Source organism: Anguilla anguilla, chromosome 2 (genome assembly GCF_013347855.1).
Source record: "Anguilla anguilla isolate fAngAng1 chromosome 2, fAngAng1.pri, whole genome shotgun sequence".
Classification (NCBI taxonomy): domain Eukaryota; kingdom Metazoa; phylum Chordata; class Actinopteri; order Anguilliformes; family Anguillidae; genus Anguilla; species Anguilla anguilla.
Genome location: NC_049202.1, coordinates 51,639,372 through 51,650,352, shown reverse-complemented (window position 1 = coordinate 51,650,352; position 10,981 = coordinate 51,639,372). Strand labels below are relative to the sequence as shown.

General features: G+C 42.9%; 1 protein-coding gene across 2 annotated transcripts in view; it reads left to right on the top strand.

Moving 5' to 3' along the window:
- Positions 1–2,968: 2,968 nt before the first annotated feature.
- LOC118221223 (inactive rhomboid protein 1) overlaps positions 2,969–10,981 on the top strand; it is a 47,362-nt gene continuing 39,349 nt past the window's right edge. Inside the window, exon 1 of one of the 2 annotated variants that reach the window (XM_035406081.1) lies at positions 2,969–3,354. The gene's annotated coding sequence lies outside the window, so the exon portion shown is untranslated. The remainder of the gene's footprint in view (positions 3,355–10,981) is intronic. The other variant, XM_035406082.1, reaches the window with a different exon arrangement.

The window sequence follows — 10,981 nt, the reverse complement described above, 5'->3', positions numbered from 1 at the left end:
AGGTAGGATGTCAAGAGCTAATACTGTACATACCCATGAATGTTGCTTTAATCATGGTATTGTTGAAATGTGAGTAGATTCTTGACACCTTTACAGTATATACTTCAAAATATAAATTTATTATACACTACTATTAAGAAAACCACGAAACTCAAGCTACATAAATTTCTTACCTCCATGAGGGATTTTATTATATATTTTCAAATTGTGTGTATATATTTAAACATAATCTGTTATATAAATATACACAATCTGTTAGTATTTTAAATTTGTTGTAATTTTTATTTTTATATAAATGTAACTTTGTGTACAAAAGTACAATGGTACTTATTTTGAACAAATAATCAAATGCAAAACTGCAAAAATACATGAATATGACTGTTCTGTATTGACTATTTACAGTTAAACTGAACCATGTTTGGAATGGTGAATAAAATTTTATAGCCTCAGTATCTCGTACAAATTAACAATTGAGTAGTGGTCATAAATCTCTATTCACAGACACACACTCCTCAACATACATGGATTACACCTGCTTCTCTTAACTTCTCAAACAGCCTCTGATAGAAAAAGAGAAAAACATGCATCAATAAAACATGCACGTGAGCAACACTGTAAGGAATGATATCAGCAACCGACAAATCATCCCACACTGGCTGACTTAATGGGAAAGCACTGTATCACTGAAAAGCACAACTTGATTCCACTAGATTCGACTAGATTCCAATGATGGAGACTCATTCCTGCCAAATGCCAGAATGAGTCTGAAATCAGTATGGGAAATTCCCCAAACTGAAGACCGGTCATGTTGCAGGAAGAATTTCAACAATTTTAGCAATGGGGAGGGACATCTTTAGGCCTATGGGCCGATATGATCTCTTTGTCTTAAGTTCAGATTGTGTTCAGAAACACCGTACCACTGAACAGACCTGCTGACTTGATGCGAGATTTTTTTCTTTACTTTTCTCCAGTTCCTCTGTACATCAGTCAGAAAGTGTTCTAACACCATTCTTTAGGAACAGGGCATGCACCACCGCCTGTAAAAGACTGTTATTTTTATCTCAAGCCAGGTGTTATTTTAAGATCTTATCTTTCACGACAAACCCTCACTTTTGAAATTTCATTCATTCGTTATTACTTTTTCTCCTTCTTTTTTGCAACATTAATGATGGTGCAGTTAAGGCACCCCTATAAGGCTACAATGTATGGCCTTCATGTCCTGATAAATGCCCCTTTCTTCCTGTAACACTAGATTTATGCCATCCTCCCTCATTCAACTCATTGTGCAGGGGTACAAACGCCGCTACTGTTGCTAAGGTTACCGTATAGAGTCTTGTAGGACCCAGCTACCTACTCGCTCAGTATCCTGCAGCAGACATGCTTTAGGGCTTGGCTTCACCTCTTAATTCATGACATTTAAATTTTAGTTGACTGTGGTTCCTTGTTGAGGCACTTTGAGGCTGTCTGCATCCCTAAGAGTAACTCTAAAATAGGTTTAACAATGAATCAAAAAATAAATTGCATAGGACCAAAGAAAAACCATGATGCTGTAGAATTTACAATCATGTTGCACTGTCCCAAAGGGAGTTGAAATTCCATACAAACTACATATATGCAATTAAATATTCCATTTGTGCACCATTTGATACTTCAATCACTCCTTACTCAGTGTGTCTTGTTCAACACTGTAATCAGGACAAGAAAGGCAATTGTTGACTTGTTATCCATAGAACCACTGCAATTATTGCCTTAATTGCTGCAAGTACCTATTCATATAGGCATGAACAGACTAGTTATCCATCCCACACAGGGGGGAATAACAACTAGGTTGTAAAACATGCATTTCCAGTCCCAGGATATAGTATTTTTAAAATAATAATAAATAAAACAAAACATGAGAGTCATACCTGGGTAAGAAAATTCCATCCCTTATTATTGAAAAAAAAATCATTAAAAGGGTAGATGGACAGATCAAAGCCATTCTTTCATGCTCTAGGCAGCAGCAGGAAACCTAGGACTGAACATCACACATGACACATTTTGTCTGAAAAGAAAACCCAGCAAGATGCTATGCACTGTACAGAGGTCATCTTGGTGAGGCAGTGCACATACTTCATTGAAGCCACCTGGAGTATTGAAGGTCATTACTCATGCTGTCCCTTTTCCCTTTCATTCTCACAGAGAGGCTGTGTGCTGTCTCTCACAGGTATGGCCTTCTGCTGTGTTTGCCTCACTTCAGACCCATGTACCATCTGAGCCAGACTTACTGCTACGTATGTCCCAAACAAGCACAGAAGGTTATGGCTGTAATAGGACTGCATGTGGAACAGTGGCTGGACCTGAGATTCAAGGTAATGGGTTCAACAGATGGTAGAACAGTTATTGTAGCCAACACTGGATGCTTATGCCACTGTGTGTATAAAATAACACATTCAGGGTTCGAATTATGGGGGGGATTGGGGGGGTCTGACCCCCCTAATTAAGACTTGGACAACCCCAAAAGAGGTAAAAACAACAGGTCGGGGGTCGAAATATTTATATATCCTTCTCATCTGTAATTGTAAATATTACAATATATTTCCGATCAGTGGCATCACTGGTGTCTAGGGTTGGTGTCCTTAATTCGAACCCTGAACACATTGATCTTACTACATTGCATATCATTCAACTTGGAAACTGGAAGCCTACTTATATTAACATGTCTTTTCAAATTACACTTAGTTCATTTTATGTTATCAGCATTGTCCTGGAAAAAAAAACTAGACATGCAAGCCCAGTGACTCAGTTTCTTGTGTTTCAAAAATGTTTTTAAAAATTACAGTTCTCCCAAACTTTCAACAGTGGTCATCAGTCTACTTATTTCCGCCCATAGAGGTTCTGCACCACAGAACGGTCAGCCCAGACCTGATGAAGTATCACAACGATTGGCTGTGGCGTCTGACAGCCGCTCATCCATTGCCACCGATAGTTCGTCTTTCTGTGTAGTGGGCGGGACTTTCGGTCCGTGAAACTGAAGTACACACTGCGTAACTGATCCCGGGGGAGCCCAGGCTGGTGTGTGGGAATGTGCCGGGCACCGCATGGAAAAGAAGACCCTATGAGCGATTTCTCGTAATTTCCACATTTCAGCTCAAATGCGCTGTGAGAGCATTTACAATGTCTTTTTTCTGAAACGATTTTTAAGTTATCGGGAACATACAGTTTTTTTTCACATATCCATTGGCTTTTATACAGTGTGATTATGAAGTGAAATAAGAAGCACCATATCACATTTAAGCAAACAGGACCTCCACACATAAAAGCCGGGTCGTGTTTTTATATCCACCTCCTGAAGACCTGAATACTTGCTTGAGGGTAAGTTACTTTTACTTGTTATACGCGTATTGATTTCTAACGTTCGATAGCTAGCCTTGCAGATGTTTCTCTAACGTCGGTTCGCTTCCGTCGCTATTTATGTCAGTGCGTCGTTTGCGGTAGCCAACTCGCCAACTAGCCTAAGCATCGGCTCTGTAACTTTAACTAGTCGAATATGCTGTCCAACTGTCAGCGGTTCCCAGGATCGGCATTTTATGCTAGCGAGTTTGTTACTTTGATTAAAGGAAAGGGTTGATCCGATCCTGTTGGATTGTTGCTATCCGTTTTCTAAGTAACTGAGAGCACGTTAGAATAGTTTAGGTAACTTAAAGTGATTGATGGAATATATCAAAATCAGATCGGTTTGTAACTTAGGCTAGTTACTTTATGACCAGGATTTTGCCTTAACAGATGCATGCAGCTTTAGTCATAATAAATATGTTACTATCTGAGTGCTATACTGTATGGCTGAACTGCATACTCATTCACGGAGCTTAAGCTAGTACCACTAACGTTAACTACCTCTAATACATTAGCTACTGTATGTAACTTAGTGGAACGCCACCTTATAGACAGCTGTTCACAATACTTTATATTTAATGTGAAAGTCACTCAGAACTAAGAAAAACTGTTAAAGCGATTTCACAATCAAGATTACAAAAGAATATTAAAATATCCAACTAGCTATCTAAACACAAGAATGAAAGTAAAGGCGAAATTGTTTAGACATAACGTGTTTTAAGATGTTTCAGAGTATACTTGTAACACTGATTGCGGAAATTATCACACCTAAATATTTTCAGCGTAATGCAGTTTAAGGAGTCACATGCAATTATTTTTATTTTTAGATTTTCCTCATTTACGTTCCTACAAGTTACAAATTGTAGTGATTTATTTCTAGTGTCGCCCATGATTCGTTTTGCAGAGTTCGCCCACGGGGCGGCAACATGACCGGTAGTCTAAGTTGCTTGTTTTTGTTTCCTGCCTTGCAGAAGGACCTTTTTGAGCAGGTCCAGCCCCTGGTGACTCACTCCCGCCTTTTAAAGTGACCTTTTTTGTTCATTGAAATATTTTTGTTATTCCTGAGTGAACTTTGCCTCCCACTACCCCCCACTTTCTTATCACTGAACACTATTACTCATCATTGAGTTTTCTGTGTGATTGAAAGCTGGTCAACCGCCTGAGCTTTACTTAATTCTTTGGTCGGGTTCGTGCATCTATCTACATGAATCTACATGTGATGCAGCTACAGATGTGGCCAGAAAGAATATAAGATTAGAAACTATTAATACTGCATCTTAAATATATGAACTACGTGGTGCTTAATTAAGTACTCCTTTAACAATGTACATCTAGTTGTATTCTGTACTTTCACACCAACAAAGTACAGTACTGCATAGCCTAGTCATGTCCTCAACCAGACGATAGGTTGTTGTTCTCTTGTCTCTGCCTGCAGTTTCAGGGTGGTCCATGTCCAAAGTAAGTGTTGCTGAGGATGGTCATTAGAGGGAACGTGTGAAACTATTACTCATAGATGGCGAGAAAGGGCACCAAAAGTTCAGAGCAAAGTTTGCTCTCTCCCAGACTGAAAGATGACAACATTATCGACGGGGAGGGGGTGGTATGCAAAAGTGTCTATGATTCATTCTTATGGAATGAAAATAATGTACTTGAAAAATTGTGTATTCTCTCAATGTGCATTGAAACCATAGGCCATTTGAATGTACTGGGATTAAGTCTGCCATTCATTGTATTCCTGACAATATAGTAGATCTCACAGATCCGAAATCATTAGATTCCTTAAGTTTTTTCTGGTAGTTTCTACTGTTGGTTATATTCCAGGTATAAAGAGCTGTGGATGATGCCATGCCTGCATTTTTTCCAGATGATCTTCCAAATATTGGCGCTGTAAGTTGTGGCTGGAATGTGAAACACTGGTGTGTTTGCCAAGGTATCTAGATGAACAGAGATAGAGCATGATGGTGACACTGTGGCTTTCTGCTCCCAGGCAACATTATCGCCTGTAGTGGGATCATCGCTGGGTGATGTAATAGCACTGGTAAAACTCTCCCTGCTGTGTGATTGCAAATGTTAAGATGGCCGCTTTTTTTCGGGTTACATCCATCGCTGTGCCCTCACGTAAGCATTGGGCTGGACAGTTTACAATGATGCCAGTCTGCGGAGAGCACGCTGGGTAAGAGCCCAGAATCCCAGAGCCAGGGCTTATAGTGAAGGGAGCAGGTGGAATCTCCAGGCCACCGCTGGGTTGCGGATGTCTCTCTGAGCTGGACCCAGGGAGCCTTGGAACCATGAGTGTGTGAGTCATGGTGCAGTATCTGTCAGTGTGCCTGGCTGGGAGAACAGAACTGTAATTGCATGCTGTGTTGTTTTGTTTTGGGGCAAGCCGCAAGCATGGGGTCCCAAGTATTATCCCCAGCGGTTTTGTCGCAGTGTTCATGGGGGGTGGGGGGGGGGGGGGGTTGGTGGTGGCTGTGCTGCTATCGTTTTCCCCCATGGAATTTACAGTACTACCCAATCTACTGCACTGCCACTGAAGCCCACCTGTGAATCGTGCACATTACTACAGCCTATTTTTGTTTTCCTAGTTCCAAGTTTGCTGCTCTCATTACGATACTGAACTTCACACCTCCCCAACCCGAATCTGTGGTTTGTCTGTACCACTGTTTGTAATGCTTTTTAAAGTATTTACTGTGGCACCTGCACCCTTCAGGGATTTTAGTATAGGTTCACTAAAATTCAGACCTCAAAGTTCTGGCAGTCCTTGCTGAGGTAAAAAGCTTTTTGTGGGAAGGTGACTTATTGTAAATCTAGGTGTACTTCATTTTTGACTTTAAGGATTAATATCTATTTTTATAATTCAGTTTATCTGCCTCAGAAAATAAGGGAATTACTCCAGGAATAAATATTATGAAATTCCATTGTTCTGTGTGGCTCTGGATACTTTCTGATCATCCCACGTGTATCTGGAGCAGGACTGGAGTGTGTGTGTGCGTGGGGGGGGGGGGGGGGGGGGTACTGTCCTTGTCTGTTTAGCACATGGTCGTTTGAATCACTCAGCTGCCATTGTATAGACCTTGAGCTGCTACATTATCATGCTGTCATGGAGATGTAAGCCATAAAGGCGAAAAACTGTAGAGGCTATGTCTTTCTTTTCACTTGCCCTATGCTCCTGTCTGTTTTCGTGGTGGAGCCTGTGTCAGCCTCAGGGCCTGCTTGCGTCTTCTTCCCCTCAGTGCAATGCGTTCGCCCTTCCGGATCTTCAAACATGAGCAAGCACGTTGGTATTCGAGCAGGAAAGTAAGCACGGGCAACGGTGTCTCTTTCCCAGGCTGCTCCGGTTAACCAACTAGACCTGCAACTTTGGAAACAATGCCGGGTTGCGCTCATACAAAGCAGCTCAGTCCAGACCAGTCCCACAAAGGCAGGCAAATGAGTGTGTGTGTGTAAAGAGAGGCAGCTGAGGAAGAATTCCAGCTCAGAGCGGTAGAACAGCCTCCGACCCCCGTGCGAGGTGCAATGGTGGCTGAATCACGCACCTTACTGTGGGTGTGATTTGGATTTCAGAACGTGTCAAAGATGTTAGGAATGGCCGATTATCAAAAACATATCAGAAGCTTGCATGCCTGCAATATTTTCCTCATTCTTTCCCATTGTCAGCAAAAGGTTTGGTGACCTTTATGCTTCTAGACCTTATGTTAGGAATGGGTAATTATCATGAACATGCAGCGAACTCCATAATGTTTGGGGCAAATACATATTTTTTCTTGATTTGGCTAAATTTATTAAAGTGTAGATTCTCAGCTTTTATTAAAGGATATTTTCATACATTTTGGTTTCACCTTGTAGAAATTGCAGCACTTTTTATACACAGTCCCTCCCATTTCAGGGCACCATAATGTTTGGGACAAATGACTTCACAGGTGTTTTTGATTAGTCAGGTGTGTTAACTTGCTTTCGTAGTGCAGGTATAACAGAGCGTTCTGTATCTATTCTTGCTTCTAGGCTTTTTGTTTTCTTTGGAGTTTGTTATTGGCGTTTGTCGACATGAGGACCTGAGTTGTACCCAAGGAAGTCAAGCAAGCCATTATGAGGCTGTGAAATAAGAAAACAGTCTGAAAAATATGCCAAGGTTTAGGCTTAGGCTAGTGTATAAAATGCCCTTTAATTAAAGCTGGGAAAATGCACTTTTAACCACATATGAATTTTAAAATTGTGGAGTACATTGCCAAATGAGGAAAAAGATATGTCTTTGTCCGAAACATTATGGCACTTACTGTATCAGAAGCTTGCATGCGGGCTATATTTCCTTCATTCTTTCCTGTTGTCAGCCCAAGGTTTGGCCCAATGTTTTATGCTTCTAGGCCACTTCTGTGCATGATAGAAATTTTAGGTTGTAACTCCGCCTTTGGCTCTTCTTGAGTGCTTATGGGACAGACCCTGTTCATCTCCTCATTGTCATTCACTCAGAATTGAGGAAACCATGCTTGTGTTCCGTGTCCTATAGCATGGTGCTCAGTGATGCATGGTAAATGATATCACAGAGCTTTGAAACACAGAATAAGCAGCATTCATCAGCATCGTAGATCGAGGAAAACAAGTGGCCTGAGACCTCGCATGGACATTTGGAAGCTGGAAGGCTGAACTTTGGTTTCGCAGTGGGCGAGTTGTGAACCATTGTGTGTTCCAGCATTAGCTTCAGTTGGCTTTTGTCACTCTGGTGTTTTGTGTATACTGAGAGCTGTCCTCCCCTGGGTCTTTGGCTGCGGATATTCAAAGGAAGCCATGCTCGGCCCCGCTGTGTGAGCTTCCTGTTTGTAGCTGGTTTGTATGAGCCCCAGTGCCAATGCTGCCAGCTCTGCCTCTCCCTTTACATCTTGGAGGCAACCGGGAGCAGGCCTCGACTTGTTTTCAGCAGGACTGTAAATTAGCTGTGACGTAATGCGGCAGGTTTATTTCAGAGCCCCTGAGAAGCAGCAGCGCGGTCTCCCTTTCCTCAGACCTCAGACCTCAGACCCCGCATCCGCCTTTAACCCCCCCCACTACCGTCACCCCCCCCCCCCCCCCCACCCCCACCGCCTCACTGAGCGTCAGGGGGCTTGCTTGAGATCCCAAGGAACATCAGGAAGGAAACAGGTCAGGAAGTCTTAAAAAGACCCGCTGTCTTATTTTGACTGCAGGGTCCCTGAAGCGGAAAGGGAAGTTCAGTCTTTTCTTCACGTGAAGCACAAGTGTCATTATTTATTGTGTTTTGTAAAAGTCAGTTGTTTTTACATTGTCACAGAGGGGAAAGAATGATAACAATTTGAGTTGATCCTTGATGATCTGGGATTTTATTAATCCCTTTGGCCTCTGTGTTGTTCGGCAGAATATCAACAAGACATGTAGGCTAATGGCTGCGGCATGTGTATTAGGGTGTCTGTAAGTTCGAAGAAAAAAAAGTGTCCTGCCAAATGTCCTGTAGCTCTTAGATCAAGCACATGCAAATATTTACAATTCTGACACACACAAAATAATTTCCCAGCAGTACTGTTGAACTGTTGAATTTGCCAGAAGTACTGTTGCACCTTAGATTCTGTGCATTCCCTTTCCTGAATTGAATTGTCTCACTTCATCACCCTCCATAGTGAACACATTTCGCTGCTGGCAATTGCTTCAAGATAGAATTCATAACACCATACAAGGGCCATAATGCACTGCACAACCGAAGCACTGGAGATACATGTCATGTAGTTCATTGTGAATAATATTGATCAAAATGTTGCATTGTAAAACATGTTGACATGTTATCAACCCTTTAATGACTCAAGATATTGTCTGAAAGCTCTGATTTGTCTGTTTGCGCATGAACTCTGGAAACTTCTAGCTTTTCTTGGCCCTGTGTCTTTAAAAGCCTGAATGGCCAGGAGTGAGGGGCCCTGTCATGGTGATATAATATGGGATGGCAGGGGCAGTGGGAACGAGGGAGTGATTATATATAGACAGTCAGCCTCTCAGATACTATCTTTGGCACAGAAGGCAGTCGGACCCCGAGGGGCCTTGGAGTTTATATTTGCAGATCAGGTTGGTAAACTTGTGTTTGCCTGAAGGTATTCGTTGGTCTGTTAGATCTGTTGCATTTCCATACCTGCCTCTGCAGTCTTCTGTGAACTGGGCTGTGCATTCTGAGGAATATAAGGATCGTCTCAGAAGTCACATGACCTGCAGCACTCCCTCTTGGTGTCTTTCCCAATATAGAGTGGGAGTGGAGGGCGTTTTGTACAGCTCTGTAACTGCAGTCGAAGTGGAGTACTGTTCCGATGGGAGTAGGTGGAGCACTGGACTGCAAGTAATAATATCTGAGGAGTTTCTGCTGTAGTCACAGTGAGTACTGCACGTTACTTCAGGGATGGGAGCTCTCAGTCTGTTGTGCATATGGACAAGAAAAGGGTGTTGATGCCCTGTCTCCTGACTGTTTTGAGTCTGAAAAGCACACTATGCTCCTATCACATGCTACCGTGTTATTTGCTGAGGAGATCTTTGGAAAGTCAGCTAATCCACTGTTGATGGAGAGAACTGTGTTTTGAAAAAGGGAGATTTTTGTACTGGAGCATTTAGGCTCACATAACTCACGCTAGTTTCATGCTCTCTCCTGATGATGAGATAATAGTGCCAGCTTGGCTTGAGTCCATAATGGGCTCCAGTCCACCTTAGTGCTGGTGCTGCGCAATTGGCTGATTCTCTCTCCAGCAGGTGTTCTCTGCTGTCACACTGAAGAGCTATGCCAATTGTCTCTATAATTATCCATTAGTCATCTCTTGGCCTGGCCTGTGGGCTGTTGAGGTGATGTAAGAGTTCTGTACTGGTGGCACCTTGCGGGTCACACAGAGAAGCAGTGACTTTTGTCTCTGTGGAGGAGAAGAGTGGAATGCATTAGGGAACCCTGCTCCCTTGAGGCCAGTGCTGCTTGTGCTTTAAAGTGCCTGCTGAGAGGCTACTCATTGGAAGAAATTGATCAGTGAATCTGGCTTGTTAGCAGTCTGAGGCTGCAGCCAATCAGTGCCGCAGATCCTCCTGGCTCTGAGAGCTAGGCATTGTTAGCTCTCAGAACATGATGTGTGTTACCCTTTTTTAATTGAGGTCTTCAAAGCACTTTGTACAGAGAATTGGAAACATTCCATTCAATGCCTGTTGCACGTTATATGACAACTGCCTGGTTGATGCAGGACAGCCGGAGTACACCAACTCATGCAACAGTGGAGAAGATGGAGGATGAATCTAGCCACGTAAACTTGGGGGGAGGGGTGCTGGATGCTTTCTTTTCCACCCTGAGGAATTGCTGAAGTGCGTATCCCCAGAGGAGTCCTTGAATCGTGCTGTGAGGAGACCTCCCCCATTCTGCTGCTAATGAGCCATGGGTCTGCTCCAGGCCTGCTGCTAGTGCACCGTTAGCAGCAGCGCTCCAACCTACTGTCCCCTGGACCTGAACCCCATCTGCTCACACTAGGCTCTCCCTGCGGAAAGTCCCAGCCAATTCTCTGCATGCCTCTGAGCTATGATTGTTAGAAGGGAAATGTGAACTATGTGATAGCCCCCCTTCCTTTCTCAGCAAGGTTGGAATACCGCAAGG